Raw genomic sequence first — 17396 nt, forward strand, 5'->3', positions numbered from 1 at the left:
AACTCTCACATCCATACATGACTACTGGAAAAACTATAGCCTTGACTAAGTGGGGATTTGGTGGCAAAGCAATGTCTCTGCTTTTTAATATGCTGTCTAGGTTGGTCATAACTTTCCTTCCAAGGAGTAAGTGTCTTTTAATTTCATGGCTGAAACCACCATCCACAGTGATTTTGGAGCCCCCCAAAATAAAGTCAGCCACTGTTTCCACTGTTTCCTCATCTATTTGCCATGAAGTGATGGGACCAGATGCCATGATATTAGTTTTCTGAATGTTGAGCTTTAAGCCAACTTTTTCACTCTCCTCCTTCACTTTCATCAAGAGGCTTTTTAGTTCCTCTTTACTCTCGGCCATAAGGGTGGTGTCATCTGCATATCTGAGGTTATTGATATTTCTCCTGGCAATCTTGACACCAGCTTGTGCTTCTTCCAGCCCAGCGTTTCTCATGATGTACTCTGCATAGAAGTTAAATAAGCAGGGTGACAATGTACAGCCGTGAGGTACTCCTTTTCCTATTTGGAACCTGTCTGTTGTTCCATGCCCAGTTCTAACTGTTGCTTCCTGACCTGCATACAGGTTTCTCAAGAGGCAGGTCAGGTGGTCTGGTATTCCCATCTCTTTCAGAATTTTCCACAGTTTATTGTGACCCACACAGTCAAAGGCTTTGGCATAATCAATAATGCAGAAATAGATGTTTTTCTGGAACTCTCTTGCTTTTTCCATGATCCAGCGGATGTTGGCAATTTGATCTCTGGTTGCTCTGCCTTTTCTAAAACCAGCTTGAACATCTGAAAGTCCTTATTTCTCCTGGGCCTAAATATGACCCTGCCTTAAGGACCACCTGAACTAGAGGGATCTTTGGACAAGCAATTTCCTTCCTTGAAGCTCCATGTTCTCACCTGTAAAACAGTTTTGGGAAAGTGGACTTTGTGATCTCCACAATCCTGTCTAACCTGGGTGTTCTGTTCTGTGGCTGCATTACCTGGTGGCCTGCAGTGAGAAAGGTTTGCATACAGAGATGGAGCAAAGGTCACAGAACAATCTGCAGCAGAGATGAAATGAAACCGCAAAGTCTCCAGGGAGTGCTTGGAGCTAGTAAACCCCCTTCACCGCTGAGACAAGACAAAGCCTGATCCAGGCATTCAGAGTACTCCTCAGAGTACTGAGGCTCTGCAGGACACCACTCAGGGTCTCCATGGACCCTACCCTCAGGGCAGGGTTGAGGTTTATCTGGCAACAGCCTGGACAGTGTCACAGCCAGCAGTCTGGGCAAGCCTGAGAGCCAGATATTGAAGCGGTATACATTCAGGACAGAGAACCAGGATCTCTGAGTTCCTGTCACAGTCTCCCTCCCCCTGCTTTTACCTGTGTCACCAAAACTCTCCGGGGATGGTGACACCTACCTCCCTTATTACTGTGATGATTAAATGTGAAAACACATATGAAAGGTCTTCGTAAATTCTGAAGTGCTTTATACATGGAAAATAGAGTTAATATTCATGAAAGAGGGAGAAATAAAAGGGCACCTTAAACAATGAATTGATATCCCCTTAAGTGTGTGCCAGGCACTTAAGTAAGCACTTCATTAAAGCCAACTCATTTAAACCCCATGACATGAGGTGGGGGTTAATGTTCCCATTCTACAGATGAGGAAATGGAGTCCCTGGGAGTTTAAGTAACTAGGTCAGAATCACCCCACCAGGAAGTGACAAAGCAAGGACTCACAGCAAGGGAGTCACCAATGTGAACTTCTGCCTCCCTGCATGGAAAAATGTTTTCTAATTCAAGTAAATTCTAGCCAACAAACCTGGCCTGAGAGCTAGACTGAACACTGGGCACATGACGGTGAGGACACAGGAACATAGCAAATGAGGAAATACTCCGAAGAATAAGGAAATAGACACTGCAAATATGATTGGTATTGGAATAATGTAAAGAAAAATGTGGAGATGGAAAAGATGAAGAGGCTTTGCATTTATCACCCTAGGAACAAGGAAGTGGATAAACAGTAGTTCAAGGTGAGGCTGAAAAGGCAAGGTGTTGGAGCCTGATGGTGAAAGATCTAGGAGGCCAGGCTGCAGTGATCAGAGTTTAGCCTGGAACTGACACAGAATGATGAAGGTTTCAGAGGAAGTGAGCAATGCATCAAAAGTGGAATTTTAAGAGAGTTAAACTAACAAAAGGGAAGAAACCCATTCATCTTTGACCACCACTATTACCATAATCTGTGTCCTGGTAAAGATGAAGTTAGATGAAAGTTAATCTTTCAAGTTGGACCCCTCCTCAGGGAAAAAGGGGGTTGAAATTTCAGGTATTTAGTACAGCACTGATACACATAATGGTGAAGAATGGAGAGGTGTTCCCAGAAGACTCGGTAGAAAGGATGTTAGAAGTGACATGTCTCCATCCCATGCTTGACTCTCCCACTTCATTGTTGAGGAGGTGGTCCTGCCAGGTGATGGGGAATTCTCACCCCCGAAGGTAGCCTGCTCTATTCTTGGACAGCTCCTCCTGCTAGAATGAGTCGGCTTTGTTTTGTTCAAACCTAAGAATGTCTTTGCCTGGAGAATCCTGTGAACAGAGGAGCCAGGCAGGCTACAGTCCATAGGGTTGCACAGAGTTGGACACAACTGGAAGCTACTTAGCATGCACACAAGCAAGAATGTCTTTATCTCAGTATCACCATGTTGTTCATCCCCCTTGGGCCTAAAACCTGCATTAGGTGACAGTAAGGGAACTTTATGGGGGTTCGAAGGGGTTGGATCTGGGAAGCTCAGGACTATCTAGAGAGACAGACAAACTTAGCATTTCGGGGGAGGAAGTCCAGCCAAGTAGGGGAGACACAGAGTTTAGAGCTGGAAGGAAAGAAGGAGCTACTGTTTATGGGCCTCTGTAGCTGAAGGCCAAGTGCTGGGCTTCCGGAATCACTTTGCTAGTCAGGAAATAGGTGAAGTGTCCCAAATGAATCTCAACTCTAATTCCTCTTAAGAAGCCTCTGTCTCTTTTCAGTGAATTACTGGAGAGACTTCCCAGACCATTCCTGCAACCAATACCTACTGGGTGCCAGGCAGTGAGATTTACAAGTGATCCAGGCATGCCTAGTCTTCTGAGAGGCTTACACTCTAAGGGGCAGATGAGGGGGATGAAGAAGTGAGCAAATAAAAATTATATAAAGAATCTGCGATGTATTCAAAAGTGGTCAGCAGCCCAAGTTTCATGAGTCAGAGCCATGTTTTGGTTTGTTACACTGGATTCTCAGTGCCTAGAATTAGGCCTGGCATGTTCTCAATAAATATCGATCAAATGAATAAATGAGTGAGTGAATAAATAAGTGTCTGGTAGCTTCTGATCTAAAACCATAATAAGGTTCTTCTGAGCTTCAGTTTAATACTTTATTCACTGTAATCTGGTGATCTTTAGGTCTATAAGGTCCCCTGGAAAGTTTGTCTTGGCAAATGGATATTAACCAGTTGAAGACAGGCAAATGGCATCTACCACTTTCTATGACAACGCTGTCCATCCCATGTGGCTGGTTCCTTGTCCACATGTTGAATCAACAGGAGTCTGACGTGTTGAGTGAACTTGGGCAAGTCTCTTAACCTCTTAAACTTCCGTTTCTTTTCTGTGAAAGAAAGAGAGCACCCCATTCTGGTTCACATCAGTTTAGTAAATAATTTCATTCCAAGAAAGAGCCTGACCTTGTTGAGAAAGGAACCAAATGGAAGGCAGGCTTTTTTCCTAAAGCAGCTCGATCTTATCAGAGTATTCAGACTCAAAGGTTAGCCTCTGGGAGCTGCTGACTTTAGAGGGGTATTTGAATCTGTGAACTTTTGGCTTAAAAGTAAGAGTTCAACTCTCCTCTGGTTCTCTCTGGTGTTGCAATGTTGGCCAAAGGTGGCTGCTGTACTGTGCGTACAACCGGAAACCCCAAATTGGGTTTGCATCTCTCTGACCGAGCGAGGTGCCTTCCCCAGCCTCACCTCCAGATGTTCCATGGGGGTTTGAAGTGTGGAGGAAGAGTTAACGGAGCTTGGTGTCTCTCTTATTGAGGTGAGTCTGTGCACCCGCATGCACAAGAGAAAGCTGGGGGTGGGGGTGTCCCAGCCTGCTTCTGTAAATGGGTGCCAAGGACAGCCACAGGGTGCTGTAGCCTGGAGGAAAAAATGCTTCTGTAATCATGAGCTAAAGGTTTCCCCCACCTTCCCTCTGAGAAAGTTTGGAGGCTATTTCTTTTTCAGCAAGCTGCCAAGCTTTTCCCCACATCAATATAATTTCAATGACTTTTACAAACTTGCCCGCCTGCTTTTTAATAAGCAGGTCTTTGCATTGATGGTACGTGTGCAAGGTCTGACCTTTTCATAGGAAAAAACATTCATAACCGAAGCCTATATATAGAAGCTGAAGACAGGAGCAGATAAAGATGTAGGTCATATGACTTTGTGTGTGTGAAGCATAATGCAAGAGGGACCCAGCAGACAATTCAAAACTCATGAAATACTGCCACTGGCTTAAGCCTTCCTAATATTTATCAAAGGCTTTCAATAATGACTTTGTTTTCAACTGGGAGCTGTAATGCCACCTTCTATCCCTGAATACAAGACTTTTTTTCTCCACAGAGGAACTTTATTTAAAAATGCCTTTCACTATCTGGTTAACCCTTAACAACTCTTGTTCAAGGAAAGAACAGTGACCACAAAAATGTATCTAGTGAACAAATATTTCACATAATATGATTGGTAATTCAAGTACCTAATTTGCGTCAGAGGAAGACATTTCCCCAGGCTCATGATTAGCTAAGTGAGCAGAAACCAAATTCCTCAGCATTCAAGACTAACGTGATTGAGAGGCTGTTTGCCTTTCCGACAATCTCTCCAGCACCCCTTTTTATACACCCCTTGTTCCGCCAAACCTTCTACTCCTCCCTCTTCGTGTTCCTCCATCCTTGCTTTTGCTCCCTTTCTTCTCCTTTCTTGGCGCCTTCCTTTCTGGACACCTCTGTATGTACAGGTCTGTTCTGACAGCTATGGCTCAACTGCAGTTGCCTCCAAGAATTCTTCCTTCTCTCCCTTCCCAAGCTCTTTGTTCTTTTATGATCTGCTCAGTACTTGCTGTGGATTATGCTTCCAGTATATCCCATTCTTTTAGGCTATAAATTCTTTGACAGCAGGGTAAGAGTCATGTTTGAGGTATTCTGAACCCCCTTAGCATGTAACTCTGAGGTTCATGTACCACCGATAGTACTCATAAAACACATTCCTGCAAAATGTTTATTGAGTGCATGAATTTGGTATGGGGCGCTGATGGTGATTTGTGGGGTGTTTACGTAGAGCTACTGTGCTAAGCATTATCTCATTTGAGCATCACGTATAAACCCACGAAGCTACTGTTAGTGTGTCACCATCCACAGCTAAAAAAACTAAAGCTCAAAGGAGTTTTAAACATCACCCAACATCACATAGCTGGCAGAATGGTAGACCAGGATTCAAACTCAGATCTGTTGGCCCAGAGGTTTGCTAACTTGCTCCAGATTACAAGAGTTGATTATTAAATGATCAGCAATTTGGCAAAGTGGTTGAAAGCACAGTTCTGATTAAAAATTAAATCACATAAACATATAAATAAATAACATTAAAAACAATGGTAGAAAATACTCAAAACTCATCACTTCCTATTTATTTTATGAAATGTTATCATATATGTTCTTGAGGTTGTTAATATTGCTTTTATCCATATGTTAGAATGATTACCTACTGCTGTGCATCTCTTTCAAATGACACATTCAACAATGTTGCACTGGTAGCTTGAGAGTGGTCTAAGTGGAAACATCTCTACCAAGGATATTGGAAAACACAACAAATGCAACTTGCCCCTTACCACCCCCATCCCACTTAAAGCCAGTTGTTACACATTTACAAACACAACACTGATCTGGCCCCAAAGTGAGACAAATGCTTCAGTAAGTAATATGCTTTAGATCCAATACTCATACAGATTCTTCTGTTTCTAGACTTAACTTTCACTCAGTAGGGCCTAACTTTGAACCATCACAGATAAACTGCTTTCTGATGTTAGAAAATTGACACTTATATGGCTCCTTTCGGAGAAGGCAATGGCAACCCACTCCAGTACTCTTGCCTGGAAAATCCCATGGATGGAGGAGCCTGGTAGGCTGCAGTCCATGAGGTCACGAAGAGTCGGACACGACTGAGTGACTTCACTTTCACTTTTCACTTTCATGCATTGGAGAAGGAAATGGCAACCCACTCCAGTGTTCTTGCCTGGAGAATCCCAGGGATGGGAGAGCCTGATGGGCTGCCGTCTCTGGGGTCACACAGAGTCGGACACAACTGAAGTGACTTAGCAGCAGCATGGCTCCTTTAGGCCTCAGAATTGGAATAAAAGTAACTCTTAGTAGTTATTTTTTTTGCCTATATCCATATATCCTAAACCACTAACACAAATTTAATTATGCCCTTCATCACATCCTCTACCCAGGAACACATGATGAATCTCAAACTAAAGTAGGAATTCTAAAATATGGATATAAATTTATTTCCCCAAATTTACATGAATATAATAACCTATTGCTTGATTTACATAGTCTTAGAAGCTAGATTTCACGTACAGTTTCCATACTATATATTTTATGTACGGTTCCCATGAAATTAGATCTGACCTTTGAACCACAGGTTGTGGGATGGGTACTAATTCCTTAACTCTGGAGCACGTATGTTAGCATTGCTGAACCTCAGTTTCCTCATCCATACAACAAGGAATTTGATTTAGATGTCCTTACAGATCCTTCTGGTTCTAAATTTCTAAACGACACTACACATCGCTTCTCTTCTTTAGGGCTCAGTTTGTGCATCTGTAACCAACAGTTTTCATTCCAATCCCAAAGAAAGACAATGCCAAAGAATGCTCAAACTACCGCACAATTGCACTCAAACTACCGCACATAAAGTAATGCTCAAAATTCTCCGAGCCAGGCTTCAGCAGTACGTGAACTATGAACTTCCAGATGTTCAGGCTGGTTTTAGAAAAGGCAGAGGAACCAGAGATCAAATTGCTAACATCCGCTGGATCATGGAAAAAGCAAGAGAGTTCCAGAAAAACATCTATTTCTGCTTTATTGACTATGCCAAAGCCTTTGATTGTGTGGATCACAATAAACTGTGGAAAATTCTGAAAGAGATGGGAATACCAGACCACCTGACCTGCCTCTTGAGAAATCTGTATGCAGGTCAGGAAGAAACAGTTAGAACTGGACATGGAACAGCAGACCGGTTCCAAATAGGAAAAGGAGTATGTCAAGGCTGTATATTGTCACCCTGCTTATTTAACTTATATGCAGAGTACATAATGAGAAATGCTGGGCTGGAAGAAGCACAAGCTGGAATCAAGATAGCTGGGAGAAATATCAATAACCTCAGATATGCAGATGACACCACTCTTATGGCAGAAAGTGAAGAGGAACTAAAAAGCCTCTTGATGAAAGTGAAAGTGGAGAGTGAAAAAGTTGGCTTAAAGCTCAACATTCAAAAGACGAAGATCATGGTATCTGGTCCCATCACTTCATGGGAAATAGATGGGGAAACAGTGGAAACAGTGTCAGACTTTGTTTTTTAGGCTCCCAAATCACTGCATCCATGAAATTAAAAGAGGCTTACTCCTTGGAAGAAAAGTTATGACCACCTAGATAGTGTATTGAAAAGCAGAGACATTACTTTGCCAACAAAGGTCTGTCTAGTCAAGGCTATGGTTTATCCAGTGGTCATGTATGGATGCGAGAGTTGGATTGTGAAGAAAGCTGAGAGCCGAAGAATTGATGCTTTTGAACTGTGGTATTGGAGAAGACTTTTGAGAGTCCCTTGTACAGCAAGGAGATCCAGCCAGTCCATTCTAAAGGACATCAGTCCTGGGATTTCTTTGGAAGGAATGATGCTAAAGCTGAAACTCCAGTACTTTGGCCACCTCATGCAAAGAGTTGGCTCATTGGAAAAGACTCTGATGCTGGGAGGGATTGGGGGCAGGAGGAGAAGGGGACGACAGAGGATGAGATGGCTGGATGGCATCACTGATTTGATGGACGTGAGTCTGGGTGAACTCTGGGAGTTGGTGATGGACAGGGAGGCCTGGCGTGCTACGATTCATGGGGTTGCAAAGAGTCGGACATGACTGAGCGACTGAACTGAACTGAACTGAACTGAACCAACAGGGGGTTGAAATGGATAGTTCCTAATGCCCTTTGCAGCTCCATCAGCTTGTGGATCCACGTGAAAAGCCCTGTCTTCCACCTCATGTGTCATGCCTACTGGATACCATCATGCCTTACTTAGCCCTAGGAAAATGCCAGGTCACCTGCTGAACACCCAGAACTCGAGTGTGCCAAGAGAAGACTCAGAGATGGAGCTGCTTTTCTCCCTGGGAGCTCTAACTGCCACAGGACCAGGCTGCCATAGCCCTCAAAACAAAGGGAAATGTGTAGGCGGAGGGAGCGCCTCTGTTGTTTTCTTTTAGACGGTCTAGAAGTGAGGGTGAAATATCTGTACAAGGGTTTTGATTTGACACTCCAGCTGGGTCTGCAGTGAGGAGGGTGGGGGTGAGGGAGGCGCAAGACGTAAGACGGGTGACACTTTCTGCTGTACTGGGGAGACGGGGGTGACGGTGGAAAGGGAGAACTGGGGTGATGCTCAGGGTGAGCAGAGCACTCAGCCAGCATGTCTCAGTCTCTGCCCTTACTTGCTGACCCTGAACCTACAGTTCATTTGTATCTCTATGGAAAATCAAAAACTGTTCTTAACCCCTCATCTACATCTCCATCCTCATCCTCCCCCACAAAACCCGTATGCTTTTCAGGTTATAAGCACTTTGACATGTAAAATCTCTTCTGACCCACAAGACAACTCAATGAAATAGGTATCATTGCCTGGACTCTTCAGAGGAAGAGTCGGAGGTTCAGAAAGGGAACTGAAGTTGTTTAAGATCACCTAGGTTGTAGGGCTGAGATTGGAACAGAGTCCATTCTTTGAACTTCAAGTCCATATGTTTCCAGCTCCCAAATGGCTGCAAGGGTTGGAGTAAATGCAATCCTTGAAGTCAAGACTGTTAGTTGAAACCACATGTCTCCGAGTGGCTGCTTTCCTGAGGACTCCCAGAACCACACTCAGGAAAGGAGTCGTTGATCCATTCATGAGCTTAGTGAATCCTTGAAGTGGAGGGCACTCTGCACATTCTCTGCCCAGACTCTTCAAATTTCACATGGGGGAAGTGCAGCCCTCAGAGACATGTGCATGTTCAAAGTCAGGTAGAGAGCAATGGACAAGGCTAAGATTTCACCTGCTGGTCATTGCCATCTGCTCAGGCACTGCTCTCTTTTGATGGCTTTTTAGCTACCAGCAGCATTACAAGATCATGGCTACTCTAAAAGCCTCCACCATCACTGTGAGGTAAAGTAACATTTTCTTCCAGCAGGGACATGGGCAGAAGAACCATGAATGGAGGGAGGCCAACATACTCCGATCTCAGCTGTCATTTTGAATTTGATCTCCTCTGTGCCAGAAATCAGATTTATTGCTGGTGAGAATGGTGACTCATGCTCTTTTGATGCCAACCAACTAATTTATCCTGCTGTGGTTTGGTAGGTACAAATGTTTAGTATGTGAACAAAAATAGAGACCCACCCTCTCCCACCATGCGGGCCCTTAAGATTAGTCTTGCCCAAGCCTGAGGATGTCCTTGAACTCCAATCAAACTTTTACCTCAAATGTAATCTGTTTTATTCTAGGAATCACTGAAACTTGTAACCGAGTCATGAAGGATAGCAAACTGTATCAATAAAAGGGAAGAGTCTCATCTAAGAGTTCCCTGTCTTGAGTGTATTCTCTTTTTTATTATTATTAAATTGATCTGGTACCTTTGGCAGCTCATTTCCTCTCTCTGAGCCACATTATCCCTATCTGCTAAATGAGAGGGTTAAAGTGGGTGACTTTGGGGGATTATCTATTTTAAGGAGCTCCTTTGTTATAAGATCACACTTTTATCAGAGGCATCTCGTTACATCTCAGTTTTCCAATATGGTCTCGAGATGCTTTGGAGGTGAGGTTTAACCTGTGTTCTAGATGGGATTCTGCTCTACTTCTAAAAGGAAAAGGAAAGCTAATAAGAATGGTATCAATTTAACCTGTAAAAAGTTAACTTCAGGATGAGCAAAGGAGGTGCATACAACAAACTTCAGAACTTGACATGACTTAAGCTTTCTCACTCTCATTACAGTATTTCTTTTAAAATCTACTTTTCAGGCCAGATGGACAGGGCACACACCATAATCATCCAAGAGGTGAAGATGAATTCAGAGGAAACCTCTACAGGGATTGAAAGCAAATAACATGTTTTATTTTAATAGTCATGATCATTGTCTCAAGATTTAGCCAGCTTTGGTCCTGGAGAGCTGTCTGTATCAATTTTTCTAACATGATTGTGCAAACTCAGGTCTGAAACTTGGGTTTCTTCATTCACTTTTTCAACTAGTATCTCCTAAAATGCCTATGCAGTGCCAGGCACTTTTGCCATGGCTGTGGAAAAACAAGGATAATTTTAATACTACCCTGATCATAAGGACCTTAGGGTCTTCCCAGAGAAGATTTAACAGGCACACAGATTACTGTAGCTTAAGGCAGTGGCTTCAATGCCATGAGAAAGCTGGAGACAGTTGAGAGGAGAGAGATTCCATCTCACTGAAAGCTCCTCCCACAGGAAGTGGCCTCTCCAGTCTTGATGGTTGTCAGGCAAGATTTTAATTCATTGTGAATAAGCCAGTGATTGGGAGCCTACTTCTCTGTGATTTTTTTTTTTTCATCTGTAGAATGTGATAAGAATAGTATCAACCTCATTGACTTGTGAGTAATATGTGATTTCACGTGTATTAAAGCTCTTAGAAAATTTCCTGGAACATTGTAAGTGCTCAAAACATTCATCATGATTTTTATTCTTAGCATCAGAGTAAAATTACCCCAAAGTTTCTTGCAGTCTCAAGAGAGAGATCCATGGAGGGAAGACCCATGCTCATAGACGTCTTTGTGTGTTACAGTGAAACCTACTCAGGTCTTCACAGGTGTCCAGGCTGTGTAGCTCAGAAGGGTGCCATCACTTTTTCCCTCTCCCTTAAACTCATCCTTCTGTCTCTCAAACACATCGTGCGTTTGCACACACACACACACACACACATGCACAACTGTTTCTGTCTGTAGAAGTTGGACTGTTTATCAAAAGCCCCAGATGTAGGAGTGTTTCAGATAATTTTTGGAAACTGAAATGATTTCAGAGATAATAAGCATCAAGACTGTGGGTGTAAAATAAAAACAATAGGTGAGTTCATAGTGAAATCTTTACATTGAGGAGAGATGGGTTTTCCTTTTTGCTGTCTTTTTTCCCAAAAGCATCATCATTTATGTGGTTTGAAAGTGATCTTTCCTCTGGAAATTAGACACCGTGATACACAACACAAAGACGTAGCTGATTAATTGTATGAACATCTCAATCTCTTTTGAGCGCAGCTTCGTCCTCCTTCAGGCATGGCAGCCTACAAGAATGAATTTGCTTTGAGTCATGTATTTTACATAAACCAAAGAGGTTACCCCTAAGATGAACTGTCTGGCTTACTCTTCCCTACCCCCACCGCGTCCCACACACCATCGCAGGAAGGTATTAGCAGTTTCAAAACTTGAACTTTCTCTCAAGCATTTCTTTACTTGAACCAATCAGGATTTCTACATTAAAAAAATTATTGTCACAGTGCCGTGTGTAATGAATGACTATGGGCATGTTGTTCTTTTAGATGTAAAGCTAATGAGACAGTATTTCTCATTTACCATCAGTGTGGCAAATACTAGGCAGAGGTACTGCTGTCTTGGATATTCAGCAGTGTTTTTTATCTCTCTGGTCACATTGTGAACAGAGACAAGCAGTTGCAAGAGGCTGACCAGGATGGGGGGTATTGAAATTTGTCTAATTTACCCCGCATCTCTTCTATTTTACAGATGGAGAGATCGAGGGCCAGAAAGAGAAAGCGACTTGTAGAAGGTCGCAGAGGGGTTAGAACCCAGAACTTTTGAATCGCAGTCCAGGATTCTAACAATAGAACAGAAGATTAGCACTAGCCCACAACCACAGTGCTCTCATAAAGTGTAATGACATGGTACAATAATATCTGACTTGAATGGTTGTTATGGGGGTAAATGAGATAACAAATGTGAAATATTCATGTAAAATCTTAGAGTGCTACCTAGGTGGTTGATAGAGTGCAGAACATCTATACAAGTCAAGGGAGAGATGAGGATTATTTTCTTCCTGCAAATAAAACAGAAGTAGTCCCAGGGTCATTTTAAATGTGTTTGCCTGATGCCTTCTTTTAGCCTGAAGTTTCCTTCGCATAGTTCAGCATGAGGGAGTTTCATGTCGTTCTAGACGAAAGATAATTTGTCTGTCTCTCATATAACTAGCAATCTCTAACCAAGCACAAATGTGGCTGAGGTCAAAAGCAGAAACACTACCCTAAACTTGAAAATGGCATTTGCAGACTTAAGCCTAGAGCAGGAATTCTTCACTCAAAGTGGGGGCTCCTCAGTCAAACAGGTAAATAGTACCTTTGGCACCACAAAGACTTCTTCTAGAGCGAGGAAGATGGGAAGAGACAGCAGAAGGTTACTTCACAAGAAGTTGGGCTCGAGAATAGAAGTCCTTGCTGTTCATGGGACTTTTCTGATAGGGATTTAAGACAAGCTGAGTCACCTGTGAGACTGGCAGCAACACCTTGGATGCTTGCATAAGCATGATCAGAATTGTTTGGTGCCGGCCACAGGAGGAAGTTCCCATGAGACAGAGTGTGGCTTAGAAATTTCGGACAATCTAAAATATGTTAACATAGAGCCAGACTGCCTCTGAGAAGACAGCACATAGTCTTAGAAGCCATTCTACAGGGGCTGTGGAAGGGGTGCTGAAAAGAGGCTGCAGACCAGACAAAGCCCCCTGCACAATGCCACCCTCTAAGAGTCTCTCTGAAAGCCTAGAATTCCTTTTTTCCATAGAGGGAGGATGCTGAAAGAGCTACGGGAGTTAGAATGGCAATGGACAGGATGGAAAATCTTTAAGCGGCCTCACCTTTCTTCTCCCATAAAAAGAGAGTGATGAGATCCTGCTCTCAGGGAAATGAAAGGGCAGTAACTTTCCAAAGCAATCAAAGATGCTGCCTCTAGTCCTATATTCAGGCCACATGTGGAAGTGCTTGCTTTCAGATGGATTGTGGGTTTTTGTTTTTTTTTTTTTCCAGCTCAAAGTCTTCTGTGGCTGAAATGATGTGATCCAGATTGTACAGTGGAGTTGCTCCATGCTAGGCGGTACCTGGCTTGGAGGGTCGCCTTCCATGGCCTAGCAAATACAGTACTGAGGTCGGGTACAGCAGGAGGTGGTAGTGGTACTGGGGTGTTGTAAGAGTTTTCTTGGAATCTATGATGCTGCTTTAAAAGACCAATGGGATCATCAGAGAATGTCCTGCTGTTTATCACAATGGGATCCATAGCACACTGATTCTATGAGATCCATGTTCTAGGGCCAACTTAGAGGAATGTTGCACATTCCATAGTCCCCCTCCCCATGTAGATTTGCATGTAAAGGCTCTGAGAAGGGCCAGAGCAAAGCAACCTGTTTCATTTTGAATAATCCTTCTTTTTTTTCTGACTTATTTGACCATGATAACCATTTTTACTTAACACTACAGTCATCCTGGGTTCTTATGCTCCATAGAAAATCCTTTGGGTAACATTTTTGGTTAATTCCATGGATTCAGTAGTCACTGACACAAGGACCCACAGAATGTTAACATTGAAAGCAACACAGGATTCAATGCCTTCTTCTACTTTTTAAATAAAGAAAGCAGAGACTTAGAAGTTTGTACCAAAGTAATGAACAACAGCCATTAATCCTGACCTTTAAGAACCTAAAATTCTAAAATGTCAACAAATGACTGTGTAACATTAGGTCATGGATTGTGATGTAATATTATATTATATATAAGGTTAAATGGGAGTTCCAAGAATACAGGAGTTGGAATGAATAGAACAGGTTTCTAATCTGAGGTATCTGCTTTTTTCACTCTTATGGCATGGGCCCATCACTTTTATTAGCACTGGGTACTCTCTCCTGTCTAAATTGGGGAAGATAAAGCTTGTCTGGCTAATTTCACAAGTTCTGGTGAGAATGAAGATAGAAAAAGGATGTGAAAGTGGTTTATAAATTGAAAGGTACTATGTAAATGGTAGAGATCCTTTTTCTCCCTAACAGGTTGATGTATCAGTTGACATTGGGAGGCATTGCCATTGTATACATTTTCCATCGATTTCCTGTTTCTTGAAGTTTGCTTGTATCTCTCCATACACTCCATCTTTTAACTGCTTTCCCAGGTTAGTGGGATGACCTCTGTGTGGATGCTCTCAGCAAAGTCACAAAGTCAGTTGCCCCCCTGGAATGAGACATGTAACCTAGGACCTTAACTCACACCCAGTCAAGCTGACTTGCAAGGGAAAGCAGAAAGCTATGGGCAGGGACAAACCCTCATAAACACCTGTGAAGGACACAAAGGCCTCTGAATTCTGTCTTGTCGGGACTGAACAAAAGAAAAGGAAGAAACCAACATTAGTACCAGGAGAAAAGAGAGTGACAGAGACAGAAAGACTCGGTTCATGAAGCCTGGGTATCTTATCTCTGGAATGTTATTGATAACCTAAGTGTAGTGTGAGATCTTAAGTGAAATGAATTGGTGGTTTCAGTTCCGGATATGGTATGCAAAGAAAAAAAAATTGCTCTTTGAAATTCAGAGCTTCCTCGTCTGGGCTTCAGGAAGCCACACGCCTGAAGCTGAGTGTGGAAACTGACTCATTTCTAGCCCTTTGAGATTAGCCTTTCCAGCCCCCAGACTGTGGGCAGGATCTGAGGCCTATTGGGTCCAGCCAAGCCTGGAGAAGGAGATCAGAAAGAAAAGTGTTGGATACACACCTCTTTTCGGGTGCTCGACCTCCCAGAAGGTTCTAGGCGCAGTGGACCTTCTGGACAAACTACTCCCAAAGCTCTTCAACTTGCAGTTGGTAGTAGGTGGGTGGCCTAAAGTGGGAGGAAACAAAAATTCAAAAGCAGTAACTACCTAATTTTTAAGGAGACATTAAAGCAGGTTGTCTGGCTGACCCACTTGGTGGACCAACTTGACTGTGAGGTTTTGAGTGTGAAGGATATCATATGTTTCCATACCAACCAGCCCGCAGAAGCAATGAGTCATTTTCCATGACTGCCCCAACAATCTGTGGATCTGGTATTCTATGGGCCACTCAGGGACAGGGGAGCCCCAGGGGTATTTAAAATAACTTCTAGGAAGAGAAAAGCATGTTAAAAATCACATTTTCCCATTTTTTATTTACACTTCAAACATGATTGCCCATGATGTGTCAGTTAAACTGAAGCAGGGAACCCCAGGCATGACAGGAGGGAACTCAGATTTCCTAGAAGGGTCATTCCAAGCTTGACCCTTTAGACCTTAAATCAGCAGTTTCCAGACTGCCTGCAGACCATCTCAGTGAGAGAAATAGCCCCTAAGATGATCTTTTATTTCAATCTGATTGACGTATTAAAAAAACCTGAACAATGTGTTTGAAGATAATGTGAAGAATGCTGGTTTAAATGAGAAGCTAGTGAGAGACAAGATGATATTGGGGAACGGGGACCAGCAAAAGACCTGGCTGAGGGTCAGGAGCCCAGAGTTTACCAGCTCCATGGCCTCTGGCAATCCACTTAATCTCTCTAAACCTCACTTGTTCATCTATAAAGGGAGAACACTAATTTAAAAATACAGCACACATGTGAAGGCATTTGCCTTATAAATGGTAAACGCTGTGCAAAGGTTCATAGTTATTACTACCTATAAGCTTTTAAACATTAATGATGAATCTGTGTTAGAAGTGAAAAGTTTAGACTTCATCATAGAATAAGCATTCGTCTTCTCAATTTCTACATCTGGAAAGCACTCATGAAACACTTTAACTCACATTATTGACTTATTTGCATGGCACTTCCAAAAAAATATCCGAAATAGCTCACATGATATAGAGGTAACAATCTCATTTTAAAAAAAAACAGATAAAAGATTAAGACCTGGCCAGGAAAGAAGAGGACAGTGAGGAAGAAGAGAACTCAGAATTATAATAACTTTACTGAAGCATAGAGTGTGATTTTTGAGCCTCCCAGCAGCTTAGACAAAGAGGGAACTTTGCAGTATTATGCAGTACTTTTAATCCAGTAAAGGAAGAATAGTTATGTATGGATTGGGAAGGGGGACCAAACCCTTCTTGGCCCTAAAGTCTACACGAAATGTATCATTTACATCTTTATTTAAGCGATTTGAAAAAATAAAATGAACAGGATCTTCAAAAGCACACAGCAAAGATACCGTTCCAGTCTAACCACTAAGAGATATTTCCCTTTGTGAATCAGTGCTTGCCTTCCCAGAACAAACAAACAGCAAGATGATTAATAGAAGAAGCAGGCTGCCTTTAAAAAATAGGGCAGTGAAAATCAGAATGTTTGCCCCTGGCAGGGGCTTGCCACTAACCCAGGTACTCACAGAGGCAGTCACCATTCATTAGGGGAGTCCAGTCAGCAAGGCAATCTACGAGGTGCCTTGCACAAGGTCACCTGGTGTCTCTGAAACTGACTCTGCATTCTGAGTTCCTTAATATGATTTTTTAGGTCACAGTGTTCTAGGCAAAGCTCCCTATTGATGTACATCTCTCATGCAAGATTTAGATCACCTCTTTTCGGGCAGAGCTCCATGGAAACACCGCCCATGATTTCTGAAGTGGAGACTGATTGAATCCCAGTAATGCCCAGCTAGAGTGGACAGTGAGTCTGCAGCTGACCCGTTGCTGGACAGTTGGCAAGCCTGAGACTCCCAGAATATAGTCCTTAGAGGCCACTATTGTTTTGATGCCACAGTAAATTCCTGTTTACCTAAGGTGGCTAGGCAATGAAATATTCTGGGCAATGGAAAATTCTGGTTCATGTTGTTGCCATCTATATCATTTACTGATACTTGGTCTCCAAATACTAAATTGCAACACACTTTGCTAAACACTAAAATCATACACTGGTATGATTTAAGCTTTCTCTGATAATTCATAAGATATTGTAAGATCTATTAGCATTCAATATTATCATTCATTATTACCATTAAGATCATAACCTGATTTTCTGAGATTCTGGGTGCAAATGCAGAAGGTGTGAGAATCTGGGCTGCTTCTGTCCTAATTCCCCACCAGGCCATCGGAATTGCTGTTGTGGTTTAGTTGAGTCATTT

General features: G+C 42.6%; 2 long non-coding RNA genes across 2 annotated transcripts; one reads left to right on the forward strand and one right to left on the reverse strand.

Annotated features, from left to right (window-relative positions):
- Positions 1-3890: 3890 nt before the first annotated feature.
- Positions 3891-9863, forward strand: LOC109564203 (uncharacterized). Its single transcript, XR_002181486.2, has 3 exons — positions 3891-4051; positions 9473-9641; positions 9789-9863. It is a non-coding gene; the product is annotated as an uncharacterized lncRNA (long non-coding RNA).
- A 470-nt stretch (positions 9864-10333) lies between these two features.
- LOC109556864 (uncharacterized) lies at positions 10334-16737 on the reverse strand. The gene is made up of 3 exons (XR_002180451.2): positions 16665-16737; positions 15050-15154; positions 10334-11582 (listed from the first exon to the last, which is right to left on the reverse strand). It is a non-coding gene; the product is annotated as an uncharacterized lncRNA (long non-coding RNA).
- Between the last annotated feature and the right edge of the window lie 659 nt (positions 16738-17396).

This window comes from Bos indicus, chromosome 1 (assembly GCF_029378745.1).
Source record: "Bos indicus isolate NIAB-ARS_2022 breed Sahiwal x Tharparkar chromosome 1, NIAB-ARS_B.indTharparkar_mat_pri_1.0, whole genome shotgun sequence".
Classification (NCBI taxonomy): domain Eukaryota; kingdom Metazoa; phylum Chordata; class Mammalia; order Artiodactyla; family Bovidae; genus Bos; species Bos indicus.